The sequence below is a fragment of the Plecotus auritus genome (genome assembly GCF_963455305.1).
Source record: "Plecotus auritus genome assembly, chromosome: 8".
NCBI classification, from domain to species: Eukaryota; Metazoa; Chordata; class Mammalia; order Chiroptera; family Vespertilionidae; genus Plecotus; species Plecotus auritus.
The window spans coordinates 36496022-36522182 of record NC_137782.1 but is presented as its reverse complement, the minus strand read 5'-3'; the positions used below and the strand labels follow the sequence as shown (position 1 = coordinate 36522182).

At 42.0% G+C, this 26161-nt stretch overlaps 1 long non-coding RNA gene across 1 annotated transcript in view; it reads left to right on the top strand.

Moving 5' to 3' along the window:
• The window catches only part of LOC308256472, a 44265-nt gene that overhangs the window by 12999 nt on the left and 5105 nt on the right, over positions 1-26161 (top strand). The window contains exon 2 of the long non-coding RNA XR_013961465.1: positions 9997-10157. This is a non-coding gene — a long non-coding RNA (uncharacterized lncRNA). The remainder of the gene's footprint in view (positions 1-9996; positions 10158-26161) is intronic.

Here is a 26161-nt window from a genome sequence, read left to right as displayed (position 1 = left end):
CTTCCTATAAAAATTATTAGAAATACATGCAAAAAAAGTACATTCCCTGGCCTGGTGGCTCAGTTGGTTGGAGTGTCAGCCCATACACCAAAAAGATTGTAGGTTTGATCCCCAGTTGGGTGTGTATGGGGAGGTAGCTGATCAATGTTTCTCTCTCTCTCTCTCTCTCTCTCTCTCTCTCTCTCTCTCTCTCTCTCTCTCTCTCCCCCCCCCCCCTTCCTCTCCCTCTCTTTAAATCTTTAAATCAATAAAAATATACCCTCAGGTGAGGATTGAAAGAAATTAAGAACATGGATGTTCATCAATGTTTGCTTTAAAATGGTGAAAAGTAGCCCAATTTCAACATTGGAAAATAGAGACTTGTTTTGATAATGTAGGGGCTATCCATCATCGTGTGGAAAGTCAGCATCCATCCATAATGCTGCTGTGGAGTTAGGGCTGGCAAACTTTTCTGTCCAGGCCAGATAGCAACTATTTGAAGTCATGTCAGCCATGGTCTCTGTCGGAGCCCTCAGGTCCTCTGCTGAGAGCAAAGCAGCGGGAGACAGTGGGTGAGCAAAGGAAGTGGCTATGCTTCAGTGACACTTTCCTTGTGAAACAGGCAGTGGGCTGGCCCTCCCCTGCAGGTTATAGTTTGCTGACTTCTGCTGTAGAGCCTACATGACAGGTTTGATATGAACTGTTCATGATTTAGTAAGTGAAAAAGGCAGGTGAGGATTTTTAAAAAATGTGTATTTAAAGTTCAAATACAGGTGATTTCGGAACTCCATAGAGGTGCGTAACAGATACTGCTGTTTGCCTCTTCAAAGGCGTCGTAAACTCCTTTTGCTGTCTTTACTCTGGAAGTTGGGAAGCGGGCGTTTACCATCCCATTTTGCAGCATGGAGTGGCGCTGGGACCCCGTTCTGGCCACAGGAGTTAAGGAGAAGTCTGTGAAGGATGGTTTCTGAGAAAGCCTTTATGTTACTGATGAGAGGGTACCTACATGCCTGGGGATCCCGTGCAACTGCTCAGGAGAGCAGAGCACGAAAATGCGCTCCAGTCCTCGGTGCACCCCTGAGCCATGCCCCCACCCTGCCCTGCCAATGGCCTGTATCAGAGAAAAACAAGACAAAAATCTGATATGATTAAGCCATTGTTAGTTGGGTGATCCAAAAGCATTTCTAAACTCATACAAAATGGAAAGGAAGTTCTACATTCACAGTTTTGCCTTGAGAAGTGCTGACTTCTCAGAACTCCAGTTTTCTCTTTGACAGAGGCTCAAGCAAGGAGAGCAGAGAAACATAGCAAAAACCTCACCGCACTTAGATCTTCAGTAGTGGCACTTCATAGGAAATGTGTTTCCGCTTATTTTCTTTGCATATTTTTCTTTTTTGTGAAACATTTCCACAGTTGCCATGGATACATTTTTTGTAATTACAGTTAAAAATACACACACACACACACACACACACACACACACACACACACACACTAGAGGCCTGGTGCATGAATTCATGCACTAGTGGGGTCCCTCGGCCTGGCCTGTGGTATTGGGCCAAAATCAGCTCTCCAGCATCCCCCAAGGGGTCCGGATTGCAAGAGGGCACAGGCCAGGCTGAAGGACCCCACTGGTGCATGATCAGGCCCAGGGAGGGACACGGGAGGTTAGCCAGCTGGGGAGGGACCGCAGGAGGACTCCAGGGTGTGTCTGGCCTGTCTTGCTCAGTCCCAATCGGCTGGACCCCAGCAGCAAGCTAACCTACTGGTTGGAGTGTCTGCCTCCTGGTGGTCAGTGCACATCATAGCGAGTGGTTGAGCGGCATTAGCATATTACACTTTGATTGGTTGAATGAACAACTGGACGACTGGACACAGCGTACTAGGCTTTTATTATATAGGTTACACACACACATACATACATAGGATGGGGCAAAAGTAAGTTTACAGTTGTGAGTATGCAAAACAGAGTTTATTATTGTATTATTATTTATTAATTACTATATTATTTTCCATACAAACAATTGTAAACCTACTTTTGCCCCACTGTGTGTGTCTGTGTGTGTGTGTGTATTCCCTATGAAGAAATTTTTGAAGTAACTATAAGATATGAAATGCCAACCCCATTTACAAGTGATGAAATGGACATAATTATAGAAATGCAGCATCCTGAACCCCAATGAAAATTCCTGGCAAGATCTATCACACACCTTCCATGTTCCATCCAGTGAGTGGATTATGGGCAAGAGGGAAGTACACAAAAATGAATTAGAAATATTAGACAGCATCCATTAACCAAAGAGCTCATAAAAGTAGAAGAATTTGAAGGAGGTTCTAACTCTTGAATAAATGCAGGAACATGCCATTTTTCTGGATATAAAAACTCAATATTGTAAAGATGCCAATTATTCCCTTAGCACAATGCAATTCCAATAAAAATCTGACAGATTTTTTTTTCCTTTTCACATATCAGATTGGTAGTTTCCAGGGGTTAGAGATGGTGGGAGTGGGGATTGGTGTGGCTACAAAGCAGCATAGAGGAAGCTCTGGTAGATGGAGTTAAGTATCTTGATTGTGACAGTGGTTACATGATAAACATGTGATAAAATTGCAAATAGCTACACACACACACACACACACACACGTACATATATAACTGGTGAACTTAAATAAGCTCTGTGGTTGTACTAATGTTAGTCTCCTGGTTTTGATGTCATAATACACTGATACAAGATGTTAACATTGGGAGAAGATAGGGAAGGGTTCACAGAATTTCTCTATACATTTCTTTACAACTTCCTGTGAATTTGTATTTATTTAAAAATAAAAAGTTTCTTTAAAACCTGGAAAAAAGAAAAAGAAATGGAGGCACATGAAACTTTGTTGTATAGCCAAAGTCCTTTTAGGATTCTAAAACTAGGAAGAAGCCAAGCTTACTTATCTTGTGTCTAGAACTTATTTCTAGAGAAGAAGTAAGTTCTAACAAGAGCATTCTTCTAGAACAGTGGTTCTCAACCTTTCTAATGCCGCGACCCTTTAATACAGTTCCTCATGTTGTGGTGACCCCCAACCATAAAATTATTTTTGTTGCTACTTCATAACTGTAATTTTGCTACTGTTATGAATCGTAATGTAAATATCTGTGTTTTCCGATGGACTTAGGCGACCCTGCTAGCGGTTCTCAACCTGTGGGTCGCGACTGTGGAGAACCGCTGCTGTAGAGCCTAAGACCATCGGAAAACACAGATACTAACATTACGATTCATAACAGTAGCAAAATTACAGTTATGAAGTAGCAACGAAAATAATTTTATGGTTGGGGGTCACCACAACATGAGGAACTGTAATAAAAGGTTCGCGGCATTAGAAAGGTTGAGAACCACTGTTCTAGAAGTTAGTTCTAAGAAGTGCCTCTGTCACTACTTGAAAGCAAGTTATGAAGCAAATGAGGACAAACACATCACTTACTGGTCAATGGTCAATGCTTTGCTTACCTGAGGCTCAGCTAGGAGAGTCTCAGAGCCATTTACCATCAGAAAGAATTGGCCTCAATAAGTTAACATCTAAATGCCACCTGGTGTATTTCCAGGGCTAACTGAGGTATTTTTTTTTAAAATTATTGGCTTCATAAGGAAAGAATAAAAGATCAAAAACACACAACACTCTACAAACAATCCAAGTACCAAGCACAACTTGAAGTGGGGATTAAAATACTCAGCAGTGTCATCTATTAAGGTAAACGTTTTTGAGACAGTTATGGATTCATCCCCACATACATTTTATCTGTATATTTTTTAAAAGTTTTCCTCTTCTCTGGAGTTCTTTTCACAAGATTTGCTTTGTTCCCATCATCAATGCTTTTTCCTGTAGTTTCCTTCTGTGCTCCAATGCAAATTAAAGCAAGCTATCCTCTTATGACTTTGGTTTTTAAAGTTGACACAGAGCTGAATATTTGCCTCAGGATACATTTCTTAAAGTCTTCACCTCCTCCGTTCTATCTCTTTTGAAAGTGCCTTCACTCAGTCCACCAACATTGCGTGCTTACTTGGGTGTCTGTGTCCTTCCTTTGCATCCATAGCACTGGAGCTAAGCCTGAGTAAGATTCGGGGGCAGAGTACATTGAGTTCCTTGCTTGTCTTAGGCGAAAACTTAAAAGTAGAAGAACTCAGGGCTCTCTCACATCTACAGCCTTCCTGGGTTTATCCCATATCTCTCAAACAGGAAAGTTTAAATCCCACCTCTTGTTCACTTGGGTGTGGCTCTTCATGACTTCCTAGGTGTCATCCAGCTAATATGATTAGTTAACTGACATTAAGAGGAAACCGCTGGAACCAGTCCTTCTAGAACAGGGGTGGGCAAACTTTTTAACTCGAGGGCCACAATGGGTTCTTAAACTGGACCGGAGGGCCGGAACAAAAGCATGGATGGAGTGTTTGTGTGAACTAATATAAATTTAAAGTAAACATCATTACATAAAAGGGTACGGTCTTTTTTTTTATTTCAATAGTTTTATTCATTTCAAACATTTTAACAAGAAGAATGTAAACACTAATTATTATAATTCGAAACTTCAAAAAATGGAGGAATCATAGCACAATAACATACCTTATATTGAAGATGGCAAAGGCAAAATAAAATTGCCTAACAAAGGAAAGGTACAAAAGCCTTTCAAATTAAACTTAAATATAATAAAATAATTTAAAACTAAAACAAATAGAAAAGAACAAAATGTGTAAACAGTAAATTGAACATTTTCTTTAGTGCAACTTCCAAATTATGCCCGGGATGTAGGTGGAGATGGCAATGTAGACTGGGTTGAAAGGTTTTTGGTCTTTAAAACATCAACTTCAGTGGGAACAGTGTTGTTGGTCTCCTTTTTTAGCTAATGCATCAAAGTCTAGAGTTAGTCTTGTTGTGGCTATTCTCAGGATAGATCTGAGGTGTTCGTCAGTTAAGCTGGATCTGTGAGGGGCTTTGTTGATGTTCATGACGCTAAATGTCTGCTCACAAACATAGGTTGACCCAAACAGCACCAGTATCTTCTGTGCCATCCTCCGGATGTTTGGAAAAGTGGCTTCATTAAGTGAAGCATAAAAGTCTCTTAGTTCAAGAGAGCTGAATTTCTCCTTTAGGACAAAGTCAGACTGAAGATCGATGAGTTCCAGTTGTACCTCTTCTGGTGCTGTTTCAGGGTTTTGTGACAAAGAACAGGCCACCAGTTGAAGTGACTAAAAGCTGAAAGTCTTTGTTGTTTTATTAACAAGTCATTGTGATGTACAGAATGTGGGAACAGGAAAAAATTGTGTTTGAGTAGAGCTCTTAATCTTACCTCAGAAAGGCTCTGATACTGTGCTCTCCAGGGGCGTGTCTCCCTACATCACCACGATAACGTGTCTACGCAATCCCAGGGTGATGTCGGGGGGACGCGTCCGAGGGCATTACAAGGAGCCTCTGGAAGATTGAGAGGTTGTTCCTTCTACTGAATGGGCGGATTTCCGCCCACTCAGAAGAAGGAGCTGCGGCCGTGTTTCCCGAAGTTGCCATGTTAACACTGCTGCTGGTGAAGGAGCGGAGGGGAGAGCAAGAGAACCCTCCACTCTTTCGGCTCCGCGGGCCAGATAGAACAGCTGATTGGGCCGGATCCGGCCCGCGGGCCGTAGTTTGCCCACGGCTGTTCTAGAAGGTTTACCAGGGCCCTCCTGGAGACAACACCCCTCCCCCTTCTTCTTTTGAGGTCTAACCCCCAACGCAACTCAACTGATCTGAATTTTGAATGGTGGGTACAGATGGGTTTGGGCTGCTGGGGAATTTATTTTAAAAGTTTGCAGAGGCATCCTGGGTTTAAATACCTATCTGAATTTTTAGCAAGACAAAATTTAGTATGCCTAAAAGGTGCCAGATGACAATGAAGCTGTCTGTTGAACCACAGGAGAGATATTGCATGAATAATGGGTTCTCTATACTCTTTTTGTCAGTGTAAACATCACCTTGTCCGTTTATTAGGACAATAATATCTAATAATAATTCTCAGCATTTGTCTGCTGCAGACAAATAAACGTACAAAACTAAGTTTATTTTCAAGACAATCCTGTCAGTGGGTTTGATTTGTTATTTTCATTGTACACATGGAGAAATTGAGGCAGTATTTTAGAGAGAAAAAGATTAATCAGAGTGAGAATTAACCCCGGGAACAATCTCTATATTTCTTCCCTCTAAGTTTGTTACAAAAATATTATTTTCACATTGTGCGAAATGATTATAGCACCAAGACCACCAATTCAATCAAGAAACAGCACCTATATTATATCTCCATTTAGTTTTCATTGGGCAGAAGTAGCTCTGAGATAGCAATTGAAAAGGTGAAAAGTCACAACTTTCATTTCCAATCTCTAGAGCTCCTGACTGAGAACAGAGTGTCTGAGAGTTTATCCTTCTGGCGTGGAGTGTAAATGCTTTCTCCTCACTGACTTGGAGCCTCTCTGCTTAGAAATCTGGGAACTGACAGATGTGCCATGTTTCTTAAACGAGTTAATACCTAAAAGGTTATTTTAAATATATGCCCAAACTGATTAAAATAATGGCAATGGGAAAGTAGGGTTGAAGACCAGGATTGAGAAATGACTGTTACCATGGCAATAACAGTGTGGGTGGGGCTAATTCTGGCCCAATGTGAGGTGCATCACAATTACCTAACGGGCTTGTTAACTCACAGGCTATTGCCCCCACCTCCAGATTTTCTAATTCGGTACGTCTGAAGTGGAACCTTATAATTTGCATTTCTAATAAGTTCCCAGGTCTAGCCGGAGGGCCACATCTGTGTGGCCACCTGTTTTTGTAAGGCCTGACGCTAATAATAATTTAAACAGAAAAACCTTTGCAATTGATTCCATGATAGGAAACACTGACTTTGAGCTGCAATGAAGTGAAATGCTATCCCTAGCAAAAAGAATTACATTCTTCTTATTAGTACGTCTGTATTAAAGAAAAGTATACTCTTGCTAGAGTCCCGGTGCATGAAATTTGTGCACTTTGCTGGGGGGGGGGGGGGAGGGGAGGTCTCTCAGCCTGGCCTGTGCCCTCTTGCAGTCCGAGAGCCCTTGGGGGATGTCTGACTGATGGCTAAGCCGATGGTTGGACATCCTTAGCGCTGCCGTGGAGGTGGGAGAGGCTCCCGCCACTTTTGCTGCGCTTGCCAGGTATGAGCCCGGCTTCTGGCTGAGCAGCGCTCCCCCTGTGGGAGCACACTGACCACCAGGAGGCAGCTCCTGCATTGAGCGTCTGTCTGCCTGGTGGTCAGTGCGCATCATAGCGACCAGTTGTTCCGCCGTTTGGTTGATTTGCATATTAGCCTTTTATTATATAGGATAGTTTGAATTTCATCAGTATGACTGTGGAATTTTGATTTCCTCTCTTGTTATATAAATACCCACAAAATATACTCAGTCTTGCCTGTTGGTCCATAAAGCTTAAAATATTTACTCTCTCGCCCTTCACAGAAAACATTGGCAGACCCCTGGGCTGGTGGATGCTGCTGATCTGGGAATGGCTTTGAAAACCAATGCTCTAAACTGTTTTTATTAAATTCTTGTTCTGCTCCCTGGCACAGCTGGGCTGGGTCTGTTACACAGTGTTGAGACTCACTCCTCACTGTTTATCTTTCTACTTCAGGAAGGGAATCTGTGTTGTGGAACAGAATGTGGGAATGGCTTAGCATGTGTTTAGAAGTGTAGGGAAAAGGGATTCAAAAAATATGATGACTAGTCCTTAGCAAAATTTTAATAGAGTTGAAAATCATTTTGGATGTTGTGCCACCTCTCTGTGTAAGCTCTAGTCGCCCTGCCCTCCCAGTGCTTAGCACTCTGAGGGCCTCTGACTGTTTAGTGTTGCCAAGTTGTGCTCTCCACACAGACCTTCCCCAGCACACCCGCAGCTCTATGATCACCTCCCAAGCTAAGTGGTGGGTAAGTAATCTGGAGAGTAAGTCCTCAGAATGTAAAGTCTATGATTCATTTCAAATATTTATGGCATGCATGCTTGCTTCCTTTGTCACTTACTATTGAATTGTGTGTTGCAATATTTGGAAGTTATTGCACTGAGAAATGACACTTTAAAAATATTATGTTTTTTTTCCACCAGTCTCTAATTTTGCTTTCAATAGCAGATTCTTTTTTGTTTTTAATCCTCACCCAAGGATATTTTTTTCCATTGATTTTTAGAGAGAGTGGGAGGGAGAAAGAGAGAGAGAGAGACATGGATGTGAGGAGAGACACATCAATTGGTTGCCTCCTGAATGCACCACAACTGGGCCGGGATCGAACCTACAACCTAGGTACATGCCCTTGACCAGGAGGTGTGTGGGCTGATGCTCTAACCACCTAGCAACACCATCCTTTTTCCTTTTTATATTTGGACCCACAATTTGGAAACTCCTGGCTATTTTGGAAGCTGGAGGAGAGAGCAGTATAGTGCTGTGGTGAAGAGTTCTAGGGTCAGCAGGCCTAAATCTGAGTTCTGGAGCTCTGGCACAATATGCAACCCTCTTCACACCCTCTCCTCACACGTGCGATGCCGTGATGCCTAACAGCTACGCAGATTAAAATAGTTAATGTGAAGAGCTCATAGGATATGCCTGGCACATGGCTTAGCGAGAACTCTGTACAGTGTAGCTTTGCTGTATTTAATAACTTCTCTTAACCAGAAGTTAATCCCTTATGTATCTGTGCTCCCCACTAAACCCACCCTTCCATCCATTCACATAATACATATTTCTGAAGTCCTATTATAAGCCAAGCACACACCTGGATTAGAGGATACAGTGTGAACAAGCCAGACAAGAGAGATGCTTTAAAAGTGTTTATTAAAAATGACTGTCCAATGGGCACTTCTGAAAAATGAAAAGTCAGCTGTTCTTACATTTCCTCCCCCCTGTTCCTGGGACGGGGCCACCGCTTCGAGCAGCATCTCTGAGCTGTGCTGCGGGGCAGAGATCAGAGCTGGCCTCCGGAGTTCTGGAGTGGCCTTGGCTGGCTTCTGCACTCTGAACTCTCTTCCCCGTGAGCACAGGAAAGTGATGGCCCCCGAGAGATGGCGGTCATGCAGACAGTGATCTTCCACTTCACTTCAGTCTGTGATTCGGTGCTGAAGGCCAGGTGGCAGCTTGTTTTCCTACATAATGATGTTCCCCCCACGGCCATGCTATTCCGAACAAACTTCAGCTGTCAGTGAGTGCCGGGGTAGGAGACATAATGCGATGCTGCCGTGCAGACTGAGAGGCAGAGAAGCTTTCAGATTATACAACAATTAATTAAAGAGCAATCATGAAAACAGTCCTGCTAATTCACTCCAAGCAGCTACTTGCTGTTACTTTATTATTTGGGGTAATATTCATGATTATTGTTTAATTTGTTTTTAATAAGGATGTACAGTTTTATGTAATCCTTTTGTAAATGAGAAGAGTTAGATGTTCAGGTGCTTTGAAATACTGCTTTATTCAATTACCCAACTTTTAGGAGAATCCTGTTACGCAGTTAACCCAGATTTTTACCACAGACATGTCCATTCTGTGTTGCATGTGAGTGTAACTGTAAATCTATCTGATTTCAATGTTAAACATCACGGCAAAGGGCATATTGCCATCTCTGTATGAGTCTAACTAATGCTGATGGGCCCATAGGTCCTACTAGGAGAATTCTTTAGTGAGTCAACAAATGGAAATTGAGTATCAGGGCTATTATACAAAATATTATACAGCTGTGTTCTTCATCTCTAGGCTCTTTTAGTTTTGTTTGGAAAATAAGACAGACAGCATAACATGGTAACTAACAACACAAGGCGATAAGTAGTGGGTGTCAAGTGATAAAATAGGAAAGAATTGCTGTCAAAAGCCACAGGAGACAGTGGCCTCTATGGTCACACTTGGTTGTGATGGCCTTGCCCACTTACTCTTGTCCATTTCATGAAAGTTAGGCCAGCTAGACAGCAGGACATAGGCTGACTGTATTCCCCTGCTATTCACAGTGTGATCTGAGAGCCAGCTGCTGCATCAGGAATACCAGGAAGCTTGCTACTAATGCAGCATCTCCGGCACCGCCCCAAACTGACTCAACCGGGGCAGCATTTCAACATGACTCAGTGGTCCACAGAGTGTCCAGGGCTGAGAAGCACTGGTCTAGCAATGGGTAAGTAGCTTCTTTTCCCCCTGAGGGAAAATTAGACTCATGCTTGCTAATCCCATTCTCTTCCTAATCTACACTAATAAAAGAGTAACATGCTAATTGACTGTACCTTTGAGATGCCCACCAGCCAATCAGGAGTGAGTATGCAAATTAACCCAACAAATATGGTGGGTTAATTTGCATACACAGGTGCTGAGCGGCTGGGGGCAGGGCGTTCCGCACCATCCCAGCTGCACTGGGCTTCTGGGCAGCGTGGGAAGGGGGAAAGGTGGCTCCGGGCCAGAGCGGAAAGGCAGCTCCAGCCAGAGTGAAGGTGGTGCCGGCAGCCAGGGGAAGGAAGGCCCATTCTTGCATGAATGTTTGTGCATCGGGCCTCTAGTAGAAAATAAAGAAATGAAAGGAGACCATTCAACACTTGGCAGTTTCTTGGAGTTACACTCTAAGTACTCTATACATACCGTGTTTCCCCGAAAATAAGACAGTGTCTTATATTAATTTTTGCCCCCAAAGACACGCTAGGTCTTATTTTCAGGGGATGTCTTATTTTTCCATGAAGAAGAATACGGTACACATTTATTGTTAAATGAAAATAAAGGAAATTTATTACCTGTATACGGTACGGTACTACAGTAGTTGTCAACACAAACCAGACAAACTGTGAATCCTACAGTATCAAGAATTTACTCATTTATTCAATGACAATCATGTCATCATCTTCTGGAACATCATCATAATAATCCAATTCCTGAATTTCCTGGTGAATTTCTTGTGACTCCATTTCTTTCAGAATCAGTGGACCAAATCTCTCATGTTTAGCAATAGCACTGTCTTTAAATGAGTACTTCTTGTCAAGGTAGCCTGCTCGCAGTGCATTTGCAATGCAACTGTCAGTGATTTTCTCCCATGAATTCTTCACCCAAGTCACAACTTCTTGCAGTTTAGGTTTCACAAAGTTTCCACGCTGATTTCTCTCCATTCTATTTTCAATGTAGTCATTAATTTCCATGCACAAATTGTCTTTGAATGGCTTGTTTATTGCAATATCAAGAGTCTGGAGACAGGCTGTCATTCCTGCGGGCATCATTATCTGATCTACTTTTCTTTCGTGAAGAAATGTCTTCATGTCTTTAGCGCGGTGAGTGCTGGCTGTATCCCAGACTAGCAGACCTCTTTGGCTCCCTCGCATAACAAGCGGCAGCATTACATCGACCCACTTCCTTATAACTGCTTGTGTGGCCCAGACTTTTTCAGTTTCAAGAATAAAAATGCCCAAAACACGTTCAATCTTTTCCTTCTTGCCCTTAGAAATGATTAAAGGTGGGATTTTAGTGCCATCCAGACAAATTGCCAAAATACAGGAAACACGTGCGCTTTCGTAAGCAGTGGAGGGAATGTACGCTAAGGAGGCACCCTGCTGTTCAATTGTTGTTTGAGATGATTGGCCCATAAACACTGCAGTTTCATCCATAGCAATCATGTTGGAAAGACTGTATTTAGAGAAGTCAGCATCATCAATAAAGGACTTGAATGCAAGTGCTCGCTTAATAACTTGAGTATCTTCCAACCTAAACAATGTTGTAGATCTTCTTAAAGACAGTTCACTTCGCTGAAGGAAATTATCCAGCCAGTGTTGTGATGCTTTGAAGTCTTCGGGGGCTATGTCAAACTGTGGTGCCATTGCAAGGGCAAATTCTTGAATCTGAGCCCTATTCACAACCAAAGCCTTTGCTCTCCTGTCAACAACCCATTCACAGATCAGGTCTTCCAGCTCGGAAAATAATGGTTGCCAACCTGATCCACACTTGCGCTTTTTAGCATTTCCCTTGTCCACTTGTTCAATGAGGTTACCATACTCTGCTCGCCATTTTCGGACCAATCGGATACTCATCTTCTCTTTGCAAAAAGCAGTAAGATTTTGGCCCCAAGAGTCTTCCACGATTCCTTTCTTGGATTCCACGGAGTAGCTTTTTCTTTTTGCGCTCATTTCTAGGGGTAAAAAAAAGGAATTGGGGTATCAAGGTGGGGGGAGGGGGATCACTCAAAATGACACAGGGGGGACCAGAGTGGGGAATCAAAATGGCACAGGAGAATCAGAGGGGTGATTACCATTTTAGTAACCCCTTTTGATCCTCCTGTGTCATTTTGATTGTCCCCTCTGATCCTCCTGTGTCATTTTGATTGCCCCCTCTGATCCTCCTGTGTCATTTTAAGCGATCCCCCTCCCCCCACCCCTGTGCCACTGAACACCTTCACCAGACATCCCCCCTACCCTTTTATCAGACATTTACCCCCTGGGCCCTGCCTGGGGATTGTCACTGGACTTGCTGGGGCCTGGATCTGGGCTGGAGCAGGGTCTGCCACTGACTGAGAACCTTCAGTCATCATGAAGGCGGCCGTGAGCATCAGGTAGTGTCACCAGAGACAGACCAGCACTCACCACCTTCACGGCGTCCCGTCCGCTCTAATCCTCCTGTTCTTCTACACGCATCTGTGAAAGTCTCCTCCTCTCTCCCACCCTGCACTCACCGCTCACTCTGACTTCCGCTCCGCCTCCACACAGCAGTGACGTCAGGACTCCGCGTAACGTCACTGGTTGCTAGACGCCAGTTGGGGCGGCCCTAGTGACCAGTTTACGGTAAATTAATTTTCATTCTGAGACAGAGGCTGGGGGCCTTATTTTCGGGGGATGCCTTATATTTCACTCAGAAGGAAACCTGTAAGTAGGTCTTATTTTCGGAGGATGTTTTATTTTCGGGGAAACACGGTAGGTACCCAATGACAGTTTGGGGTATTCATTTACACTGGTGACTTACAGACTATGAGGTCCCAAAACCAGATAGATTCTTAACACTCAGGGCTATTTCCTCATCAAGGAGCAACCTAGTCACCCCAAGAAGTGGGATATGTTTGTTAGGAATGCCCACGAGCAAAGAGTGGTACCTGGAAGGAGGAACTCGAACACGAGATAGTGCTACAGCAAATACAAGTTTGTCTTTGGTTCCTCCTATGCTAAACACTATGTCCAACAGCCTACTTGTGTGTCTAACAGGCTTCTTAATAATAAACATCCAAAAGAGAATTCTTAATTTTCTCCCACAAACCTGTTTTCCCTTTGATAGTCCTCTTCTTGATAAAAATGGCATTCTCATCCATCCAATTTATAAGCCAAAAAGAAGGAGCAATCATTCTGAACTCCAGTGGTCCTACCCACCACATGTAATCCATGAGCATCTCTCCACCTTTAGAACAGGATCTTGGCCATGTTCCCTGCAGTTCATCTCCATGAGCACCAGCAGTGGTCTTGCTGGGAGGCGGGGGGGAGGGTCTATGCTGGTTACCTAAGTGGTCTTCCTGCTTCCACTCTTGCTCTTGTCCATCTAATCTCCATACAGCAGGCAGTGTGGTCATAGGAAAATGTTGTTTCTTCATATCATTCATCTGCCTGATGCTTTAATGATTTGTTATTTATTTTAAAATAAAACTGAAACCAACAGGCCCCTACCCTATCACCCTCTATTCTCCAGCCAAACTGACCTTTGAATCATTATTTCAATGTGCTTGGCTCCTTTCTACCTCAGGATCTTTGCATTGGTTCTCTCTGCCTAGATCAGTGGTCGGCAAACTGCGGCTTGTGAGCCACATGCGGCTCTTTGGCCCCTTGAGTGTGACTCTTCCACAAAATACCACGGCCTGGGTGAGTCTATTTTGAAGAAGTGACATTAGAATAAGTTTAAGTTTAAAAATTTGGCTCTCAAAAGAAATTTCAGTCGTTGTACTGTTGATATTTGGCTCTGTTGACTAATGAGTTTGCCGACCACTGGTCTAGAACAGTCTGCCTAGCGCTTCACATGGCTGCCTGCTGATCTTTCAGAGCTGAGTAACGGCCCTGCCTTCCAGGTTCTCCCTGACGTTCAACTACACAGCATCCTCAGCCCTGTTTATTTCATGGTCCTAATGGCAATCTTCAATTGCATTTTTTATTATTTTTGTTCTATCTGTCTATCTATCTATCTATCTATCTATCTATCTATCTATCTATCTATCTCTGTTTCCATGCCTAATACAAAACTAATGAGAGTCACATTTGGCAAGTGTGGTGAGCCGAACAACACGCCCCCAAGATGTTTTACCCACTCCTTTTCAGAACCTGTGATAATGTTACCTTACGAAGCAGATGTGGTTAAATTAAGGACATTGCAATGGGGAGACTATCCTGGATTACCTGCATGCGCTTAATGTCATCGCAAGGGTCCTTGAAAAGGTCAGAGAAGGAGAGGTGATGACAAAAGCAGAGTGTGGGAGTCAGAGGGGTATTCAAAGATGCTTTGCTGCTGACTTTAAAGATGGAAGAAAGCTCTGAGCCAAGGAAAGCAGCAACTTCCAGAAGCCAGAAAAGGCAAGGCAACGGACCCTCCTCTGGAGCCTCCAGAAGGGACCAGCCTGGCCAGTTTTGCACGTCCGGTCTCCAGAACTGTAGGGTAATAAATGTATGTTATTCTAAGCCAATGAGTTTCAGCAGCAATAGGAAACTAATACAGTGAGAGTGGTGGTAAAGATATATCCCTTCTTAGTTTGCTTTTTCATTTGTAAAGTAAAGCTAGTGTTCTAACTTCATCTGCATGGTCCTGAGAGAGGTCATAAAAGTCATAGCACTTCAAATCAAAACAGAGCTGCCTCATTTCCTCACTCTTTATTCCACGTGCAATGCTCACATCTTTGTTAGCTGGGTATCCAGCCTGAAGTAGATTAAAAATAACAAATGACAAGTTGTTGGAGCAAAAATAATGACAGTTACAATATGTGATAATGAATGCCTTACTGTCAGAAAAAATAAAAATAAACACACACACACAGGTTGCCATTTAGTGGTAACCAGATGCTCAGGGATATGACGGCTCCTGGAGGTATTGCTCATTTACATCACAACATGGTACTCACCAAATGTGGGAAAGATCATCAGACCTAATGTACAGAGGAGTGCTCAACATTTAAGAGAGAGAGAGCCATCAAAATTAGTTAAAGAAAAATGATGCGATGCTTCAAGGTAGACAGTTATCTGGAAAGGTTTCTCCTCTAATGATGTTGAATCGTGTGGTATTTCTATGAGTGCTTATTCCTCTCATAACGATCACCCTCCAACGTCGCTTTCTAGAAGGTAACAACGGACCTCTCTATGGGACTCGGTTCCTATATCCTTTCTGGAAGATGTGTGAAGTGATAGATGGGCTTTTGATTGCCGTTAGAAAAGGCTGCTTCTGCCTTCTTACCATCCCCGGAGAATAGCTGAATTCTCAGCAAGCTTCTGAGCTAAATGCTTACAATACAATTATACAGAGACATAGCTGACATTTAAGCATTTTTTATCTTTTATTTTCACCCTCCTGTAAGCATTAACTAATTAAGCCTCATCAGGCACCGATGGAAAAGGCATTACCTCCAGAACTCTGCAGCTGAAAATAGTTCATGTGATACTTCAGAAAGTTCACCTAATGAAGGAGGAAATGTGCCTCCCTCTATGCCTACAGTGATATATATGTCACCTGTAATTGAATATATATATATATTTTTTTCAATTACAGGTGACATTCAATATTATATCAGTTTCAGGCATACAGCAAAGGGGTTAGACATTTATATAACTTACGAAGGGATCCCCACCTGACACTGTATTCTACTGCAATATTTTAAAACACTGGCTCTCAAGAGGGACCTGGTGTTATTGAAAGGGACCTGTGTTTCCATACATATAACCCATAACATCAAATGGATCCTGGCTGTTGCCATGCATGTCGTATCATTTTGGTACATATCTGGTGCCGGGTTTGTGTGGTACATATATGTATGGTATGTGTCCCCATTCTGCCCTCTTCTCTCCTGGGATGCTCCTGCTCTAAGCCACGCCCCGACATTTCTCCCTTGGCTTCCGGCAGTAGCCTCCTGTAGATCTGCTCTCTCTCTGCTCCTACCGTCATTCTCTTCATCACAGCTGAGGAAATCCTGTAAAAGCTGAAACAAGATCAATGCCATTTCCCTGCTCATATCCCTCCACAACTGCATTTACAATCAAGGCCAGGCTGCTTACCTTGGCTTCAAAGCCTGTGGTGTCTGGCCCTGAGAGCCTCTTGAATACTGATCCTTGCTCATTACACCCCGCCACACTGGCCTTTCTCTCCTTTGAACATCCCAGGCCCCTTTGCACCTCCAGACCTTTATACTTGCTGTTCCTCTGATCTTCCCAGGAGAGCTTTTCCATGTCTCAGCCTAGCTGTCTCCTCCTCAGAGAGGCCTCTCTTAACAATCCAATCTACAGAGACTGGGTCCTAATACAACTAACATTGTGAGTAACTAACAAAATGCATATTAATTTGAAAATGTTGCTAAGGGCACACTAGGTTTTGGTCATTTGGTATTTTTTCCCCAATTAACAGTGGTTCATAAAAGTGTTTGACATTAACATTTGATTTTGATACTTAAAGTTGCACAAAGGATGGATTTCAGCATGAAAGAAAAAATAGCCATTAACTTGGGGGCACTTGATTTATTTTTAAAAAAGCTATTTCACACTAAAAATGATACCATGAGTATATCCTAAAATAGTCATTAAACACATATATTTAGAACATTTCTCAAAACTAACTACATACTGACTTTAATGCTATAATGCTGTAAAAACCTAGTATGGAGTTAGGCATTGATTAATGGTAGTTCTTTGCCCCTGAAATACCAGAGAAGCTGTTTTTCTAAGTTTCTCACGGCCACATGAGTCTGCATTTATTCATCCAGACTTAAGAAAGCTTCGTGACAACACAACCAAGACCGATGAAGAAGAGAAAATTATTATCAATCTTACTGCCGGCAAGTTAACTGTCACTCAACTTATGAGAGAGAACATATCCTTCTCTAAAATTTCCACTTGGTGAGCAAATACGTTTATTTGTTATATCAATAAAATGTGATGCTGAAGCCTTATAAACTACAAAAGTATTTGATAATCTCTGACAGAAAGTGCAAAAGATGTAGAATGCAAAAAAAGAAAAAGATTTGAAAAACCAAAATGTAGGAAAAACATGTACTGTGTAATGGGAGACGGATGTGTATAACCACCTGCCTTTCTAAGGGTCAGGGACCCTGGGACGCACGCTGCTGCTCTCTGCCCAGCACACCCATGCCTTTGGGTGCAGGGCCTGGAGGGGCCGAACTGCTCAGCGAGCCCGCAGTGAGAGCTGGGAGGAGAATTCCACGGGTGGCCCAGGAAGGACAGGGCTGGAGGAGGAGAGGAGGCTGGGGCTGCCTGGGGAAAAGGTCAGTGGAAACTCCTTCATAGGCGAGGGTGCACAAAGGATGGCCAAAAGAATATTTAAGGACAGAAATGTGTACTGGGAGATGCAATGTCCTTTGAAATACTCTGAATGTGTGACCTTTTCTCATGATCCTCCAACCTTCAGTAAAGCCAGCTTTGTATATTGGTGTGTGTGAGTGTGTGTGAGTGTGTGTGTGTGAGTGTGTGTGAGTGTGTGTGTGAGTGTTGAGAGTGTGTCTGAGAGTGTGTGCATGAGTGTGTGTGTGTGAGTGTGTGTGTGTTTAGAGTGTGTGTGTGTGAGTGTGTGAGAGTGTGTGTGTTCAGAGTGTGTGTGTTGAGAGTGTGTGTGAGAGAGTGTGTGTGTGTTGAGAGTGTGTGCGTGTGCGTGAGAGTATGCGTGTGTGTGAGTGTGCGTGTGTGTGTATGAGTGAGTGTGTGTGTGTGAGTGTGTGAGTGTGTGAGTGTGTGTGAGTGTGTGTGTTGAGGAAGAAGCTGAATCTCACATCTGTTTAGCAAGACGAGTGAAAAAGAAAAAGTGTCCATGAGAACATAGGCCTTTCAGGGATTCACAGGTTTCTTGGCTTGTCCCTCCACAGGGAGTTCAGCCTAATCTGATCGAGTTCCCGAGAGGCTGGAAAGCCACAGGGACGTGGTGACATCTGGGTTATGACTCCTTGGGAGCACCCAGGGGTTTGTGGGTGGAAAACTGGTTTTGGTGAAGGACTTTCTTTAGTGTGCTCCCATAATAAAAGTTGCTGGTGCTTCGCTGACAGCAATGCACTGGGAAGGCATGGTTTTCTCTTTTTGTTATACCTGTCTTGACTTGGAGACAGACTTTTTAATGCTGCACACCAGTACAGAAACTGTTTTCATTATACAAAATTCCTACCTGTGCATTTGTTCTGGATCATAGAAACACGAATGTAATTTCACTGAAGAAAATCCCCTACGGTGTGATAAGATAAAGGTTTCATAAACATTTGAGAAATGACAGTAAGTGCTGAACAGAGAGGTGTTAGTCTTTCAAGAAGTTATTGGAATTTTCCATACTATGCTAAACTCAAAGCGGCCTACAAGGCAGCGATCACGGATATGAAGTCATCATATTTTAAATTTAATGGTATTTATTTCACAGAGCACACTTTTATAGTTTTGAAAATATAAAATCATTTTGAAGTAATCCGCTTAAAGATTCTTCCCTGGGGCAGCACCAGAAAATATGCGAACTCACTGTAAAGAAGTGGGAGAGGGACTCCGTTCAGGGCTGTAGTCAGAGTTTCTACTCTGCAAGCTATTGTGGTTCTTGTTGAAGCCAGACTGTTAGCTCAAGGCTTGCACTATCTCCAGTTCTCAAGAACTTTATTTCATATGCATTTCATATATTTTAAGTGTACCCTTTGAGCACATCATCAAATGTTATAGTAGAATGCCAATCTCCTGATAAAAGAAAAGAAGGTTTCAGTTTTGTGTCTGGGAAGATAGATTCAGTGACTTGGAGAGAAATCTGTGCAAACAAACCCGGTTATGAAGGAGCAGGCTGCAGTTGCTTCTCCTTTCCTCCAGGGAGAAATCCTTCCACTTCCTGCCGTATGCAATGACAGTAACATGGACCTGTACAACGTCTGGAAAATTTGTAGAAATATGCAGTCAGCAAGGTAGTTTTAAAAGGGACCACTGTTTATGTGGAGAAGGAAGGTTACATATTTGTTGGAGTTTGAAATGAGTCATCATTATCTACCGACATTGAAAGTTAGAGAATGCTGTTGCGTTATTGAACCTGACAGTGTAGCTTTCTGGAAAGATGCAGTTAGCAAGGTAGCACAGATGTGGTGGTGAGTACACTGCTTTAGGGGGAAGTAAAAGGAGACAGCAATGAGACTCCCTGCTGCCCCTCTCAACCCTCCCACCCTCATCTCTACACTCCCCTTCCCTCCTTCATGTCTTTCCATTACCCCTAATTAATGACACACACACACACACACACACACACACACACACACCTGCATTTGTACAACCTAGGAAATCTCAAGCCAGAGATTTCTAAAAGTTTTATTCATATTGAAACTCTCTGTCTAGTACCCATGGAGCCACAGGTTATAAAGTATGGTGGCAAAGGAATGTGAAACTCATTCCAATGACTTGTCACTCTCGGGTGGAGCAGGTAATCGGTTTCTCAGGATAGAATTGCGTTTGGCTGGGAAGCACCTTGCAATGTGTCACACAAACAGCTTGTCCCTGGTTTGTAAAGGATGGTTGTGATGGGCCCAGGGCTGGAATTAACATGTTTTCAGCCTTCACAGTCACCATCATTACTCAAGATCCTGCATTTCTTTCCTTGCAAAGACTTCTGAGCGGCTTTAAAAAGGACCACACTTCTGTGGAAAATGAAGCCCACATGCTTGCTGGAGTTTGAAATAAGTCATTATTATCTATCAACATCGAAAATTATGGCACGTTGCTGCTTTATTGAACCTGACGGTGCAATAAAAATGAAAAAGCAACCCTGGACCGGCAGCTCCGCTGGTTAGAGTGCTTGTCCTGTATACCAAAAGGTTGCAGGTTCAATTCCTGGTCAGGGCATATACCTGGGTTGCAGGTTGGATCCTATATAGGAGGCAATCAATTAATATTTTTCTCTCATATCAATATTTTTCTTATTTCTCTCCTCCTCCTCCCTCTGCCCCCGCTTTCTCTCCCTCTCCTTTCCATCTCTAAAATCAATAAACATATCCTTGGGTGAGGATTAAAAAAATGAAAAAGCAGGTTATTTGCATCATTAGAGTATGGTCAATCTAATATATATTAGATTGCCACTAATAAATGCTTTTGGGCTTCAGATATTGATAAAGATGATTTGTATTTACTGAAATCCTATTATGTGTCAGATGCTATACTTGCGTTTGGTATACTTGATGCTATAAAATCATTGCATCCTCTTTTTAGGATTATAGGCTACCTTCAATAGCAGCTTAAGGATGCTAAGTAACTGGCCCTAGCCAAGCTGCTCATAGACATCCAAGGAGGTGGGTTTGCCTCATAATCTGCTCTTTCCATTACATGATGTTTCCCCCTTGATAAAAGAAGCAATGCTGATGAAAAATTGTGGAATAGTCAAGACATTCACCACCAACCAGGGAATGAGGTGGGAGTAGTATTTGTTTTGCTGTTGATAAAGAACTGGCTTAAGAGGAAATAAAAAGTAAAACAATAGTTGCTTCTCCAGATGGAACATTTTTATGAGTTTATTTAATAGTTTATAAGTGAATGGATTGGAGAGTACCCAGTGAGATCTACAAAATTAAAGATGGAAGTGAAATGTCAAACTGACAGAGATAAACTGTAGTAAGATCTCATGAGGTTTCTTGTGTGGGTAGAGAAATAGCAAATGAGCTCTAGCGTGGGCAAGTGTAAGGCAATATACTTAGGGAAAACCATATAAGCTTTGCTTATGACACCTCATGGTTTCAACACAAGAAAAGGAACTTGAAATCAATATAAAATAGTATAAAATACATAATTGTTCATGTTTGATTTTATTTTTAATTATTATTTTTTAAAATGATGTTTTTGATCCATTATTTGTTTACCTTCATAAGGAAACAGGGATAAAAATCAATTGTTAATTACCCCTTTTTATGGAGCAAATTGAGACCTAGGTTGCTTCAGTGATTTCCTGATGTTATTCTGGTAGTTAGTAAAATAATTGCAGCTAGAAACCAGTACTGCAGAATCGTAGCCCACACCCTCCTATGTGTTCTTGTAGGGTCATAAAGCCAGTAACAGGAGATATTTTCTTACCCTTACCATATTTTAAGGTCAAGAGCTCTGGTATTGGAGTCAGAAATACCTAGATTCTAATACCATTTTGCTACTTGCTAGACTCCAGTCACAGAACAGGTTATTTAAACTCTAGAGAATGTTGATTCCTTCTTCTGTAAAATGGAGATACAGAATAGCAACTGCCCCATGGAAGTATTTTAAGAATTAAGTGCAGTAAGTTCTGAAAATATTTAGCCGAATGCCTGTTCATAAGTACTTAGTAAATGTTCATTTTTATTGTAAACTAGAGGCCCAGCATGCGAAATCACACGAGAACCAGACCCGCTGCACTAGCGGGACCCCAGGCTTCGCTGCGCGGAGCCACGGGGCCCGCCTTTGCCATTCAGCTCTGACCGGTTGTTTGGTTGTGATGACTAGGGCATCACGACCACAGGCCTTTTATAATATAGGACTAGAGGCCCAGTGCACAAAATTCGTGCACTGGAGGAGGGGGTCCCTCAGGCCAGCCTGCCCCCTCTCACAGACTGGGAGCCCTCAGGGGATGTCCTACTGACGGCTTAGGCCCACTCCCCATGGCCTCCCTCTGCGGGAGGTGACCAAGCTGATCAGGAGAAGGTGCCAGCTCCATTACCCTGCTGCTGCTGCCACTGCTGCAGCTGCCAAGGTATTTTCATCAACATGGACTCCAGTCCCTTCACCACGAAAAAATGACAACTTTCTTTAGACATTTTCAAGATGTGTCTTTCATAGGATATGACATTTCTTCTTTCTTTTTTTTTCTTTTATCCTGACCTAAGGATATGTTTCTATTGATTTTTAGAGAGCTTGGAAGAGAGAGGGAAAGACAGAGAGAAACATCAATGTGAGAGGGACATTTCGATTGGTTGCCTCCTGCATGAGCCCTGACCTGGGCCCTGGCCAGGGAGGAGCCTGTAACCTAGGTACATGCCCTTGATCAGAATCGAACCCAGACCCTGCGGTTGGCAGGCCAAAGTTCTACCCACTGAGGAAAACTGGCTAGGGCAGGATATGAAATTTCTAACCCCCTCCAGCAGCCAACCTTAGTTTTTCCCTGCAGGACTGTGGTGGAAAAACCCTAGATCACCTTCTTGGGTTCTTATTACCCAAGTTACCAAGAACACTGTGAGTGGTGGCGTACAGGGAGCTTAGCCAATGAGCGGTCAGAAAAGGTGTTTCCTCTGCAGCTCATGTGCAGAGGACCCCTTGTGTTGTGTCCGCCGGGCTGGGGACGTTCTGTCTGCTGGGCTGGGGGCGTGCCCCGAGCTGCTTGGTGGCCGCTGGGGGTACGCCCCCAGCCCAGCAGCCCTACATTGTGTCCACAGCCCTCCCTCCCTCTGTGGCTGGGGTGCTATGGGAGCCGCCATCTTTATCATGGAGTGATGGTTAATTTGCATATTACCCTTTTATTAGATTAGATGGGCAGGAAGGTACAGTAAATTCACACTCTGAAGTAATAACATGCTCCAAGCATATAGCAATTATTGATAAAAAAGAAAAGAAAAAAGTGAACAACCACAGCTGGCTAAATGCTCAATATGCTAGTAAACTTTCGCCTAGACAAGAAATGGAACACCAATGCAAAACAGTGGTTAGGCTAGAGATGTGGGCATGCTGATCTCCGGACTGGAAGCAGGCAGGGACTGGGCAGTTTGACTTCTATAGGAGCAAGAAAATGAAAGCTTTCCACTGGAAGTGGGGCTTGTCCCAGGTTTGGTGCTTAAAGCCTGGGGCTGAGGCAGAGCTAAGCCATCCTTTATAAGAAGAAGCTGTGAAAAACTTCTGCCAACAAAGAAAGTTCTAGACTAAGGGAGAGTAAGACACAGAGGGGCAACAAGGAGCCTCATGAAACTCCCTGTTGATTGAGAGTGAGGCTGAGAGCATCTCACTGAAAAAGAAGGCTGAATGATAATATAAGACCTGACCCTGGGCAGTGGGCACAGGCAGGTGGACCAGGGTAGCTCCCAAACTTATGGACAGGGAGTTGGAACACAAAAGAAGGGAAAAATAAAACCAGAACAAACAAACACTTCAAAATGATCCTGCAAACCTATTGGCTTTAAAAGGTTTTTTGGTTTGTAAAATCCACAAAGACATTTTATGCTGAGAAAGAAAGCAAAATCAATAAGTAACATGAATTTAGTTCTGGAGTTAAAGTAGGTGATTAGTCTGAGAAACACACTAACATTAGGTATGTTTAGAATGCTCAAAGTTAAATAGAGGAATATTGTTTATAATAAGAAACTTAAAAATGTGAAACAAAATCAGGCAGAAATACAAAATCATGTGTACATATGACTAAAAATCAATACAAAACTTTGGAAAGAAAAGATGTTATTAAAATTAAACATTTCATAAGTAATTTAAACCATAGACTGGACACAAAGAGAGAATAAGGGACTGGAGGATAGTGCTGATGAATTATCCTAGAATGCCAGAGTTCAGACAAACAGTGGTTAAATTGACAGATCTAATGGCTAAAAGCTTTCCAGAATTAAAGAAAGACCTGTGTCCTCATATTGAAAGTACTTACCAAATGCTAATAAAGGTCAACTAAAATAAATATGTGACTTGATATCAGAGAAAAAACATAGAATATCAGAAACAAAAAGTAATTCGTAGACAGGAAGAAAAGACAGATTATTGGGAAAGGCATGGCAATAAGAGGAACTTTTCATCAGCAATAGATGCCAGAAAACAGTGGTTTTCTAATACTGATGGAAATGATTTTCAGCTTTAAATTTTATACCCATCTAGACTATCATTCAAGGTTGAATACAAAATAGAAGCATTTTCAGGCATATAAAGACATAGGTCTTCACCAATCATAGACCTGCAATTTTATCTTTTTATCGAGAAGAAAGGAAAACTCAAGAAAAGACATGAGATAGAAAAAAAAGCAACAATAAATACAGGGATTAATAAAATATGATAGTAAATAAAATTAACAATAGATTATATAAATAATCAAACAGTGGACCTAATTTTAGTACAGCAAAAAAAAAATCCTCTGAATAGTTAAATATTCTAAATTTATAGTTTGGTGTATATGTTACATGTTTAAATGTAGTTATAAAAATAGCAAATATAATCTCTAGTTTCCATGGAAGACAAAAGTTGGAGATACAGAAAATCCTATCAATTCAATAGAAAATAGGAAAAGGAAAGTGAAGGAGTGGGTAACAAGGATGATAAAAGAAAACACAATGCAAGAGTAGATACTAGTTCAAATATGAGTAATTACAATTGTGATAAGATCTGCCCAATAGTTCAAGACAGGGACTATTGGAATGAATAATAATCAAAGTTCAACAATATTCTGTCTTCAAGAGACATATATAAAACAAAATGATACCGATATGTAGAGAATAAAGACAATAAAAATATACCAAGTAGATATTTATTAACCAAAATTTAAAAGATAGCAAGTATACTGTAGCTAGTATTATTTTATACTTATATCAATATTAGGCAAAATAGAATTTAAGGGAAAGTTATCAAGAATCTAACAGCTGCAAAATATATAATCAGACAGCAAAGATGTAACAAATATGAACTTTTAAATATAAATACTAGGGCTCAGAGAAAAGCATGATTAGCACTTATAAAACCATGTCCATGGGCTTTAGTTTTATTCAATTCCATAAATTTTGTTAAATCTTAGCTAAGCACTCCCTTGAAGTTTTAATGGTCAGACTTACAAGGGATCTCTGTGTGTGTGTGTGTGTGTGCGTGTGTGTGTGTGTGTGTGTATGTGTTTATGGAGAATGTTAAAACTTGGCTGATTTGGTTTTTCTTGGTTGAAAAAAATATATTCAGTCAAAAAGTTAGATAAATAAAATATAGAGCCAAATTTGTTATTTACAAATGTGTTTTTGAATGTCCTAAATTCAAAATGTTAGAATTAAAGAGGGCAACCAAACTCTTCTATAAAATATCCAATGTCAAAGGCAGAACATTGTTTTGGGTCATGTTTTTCTGACACAAGATTGACATTATTTAGATTATTCAACTGGCTGTGCAAGGAAAGCATATAAACTGTAGAAATTCATTGTGTGACCCCTTGGTATTGTTATTAATGCTCATTAATAGTTCCCTGAGAGCTCCACCATCAGGATCTGTCTTCTGAGAGCTGAAATCTGAAAATACAACAAGTTCTCAGTCAAACACAGACATTCTGGGGCAAGGGTACCAAGGTAATTGGAAATATGAATTAGAATGAGCATGTACAGTACTTCCCCACACTCAGCTCAGTCCATGACCTCTCTTGCCTGAGAGGGCAAAAACATTTTTGTGCATGTTACACACACAAACCTGGAAGCTTATTTTGTAGCTTTTATAAGAAGTATTATTGTGCATGAGTCCCAGCAATCAGGTGTTTATAACTTTTTAGAGGAGGTATTTTCATTAATTAATTAGAAAAGGATCGGTTGATCAGAATGGATAAGCACATTTAGCCAGCCCCATCCACATCTCTGCTCCCTGTGGTAGGTACAGGGGTTAGGCTCAGGGATGAGGAGGGGGTAGCCAGGCATTGAGGATGGAGAGCAGGTATGGAGTAGCGCCTGCTCACACAATTACACAACTTTCAACACACATACCAGAAAGAGGTGGCTTTAAACCAACTAAATTGCCTTGCTGCAAGCTTCCGGTAGTTTTAGGCTTTTTCCCCGTTCCATGGATCACTAGAGCCCGTATGTTATCACATCTAAGTTAGTCACAAAAGAGACTCTAATCGAGTGTATTTACAGGCAGGAGGATTTGGGCCAAGCAGAGGAGAAATCCTCAGATGATCGACCTAAGTTCAAGGCTGTAGCATTCTTTGTTCTGTGTTTATCAGAATAAAATCTCATGCCTTGAAGGACTAGTTGAATGACCTCTAAGGTCTTAACAGTCTGCAATTCTGATG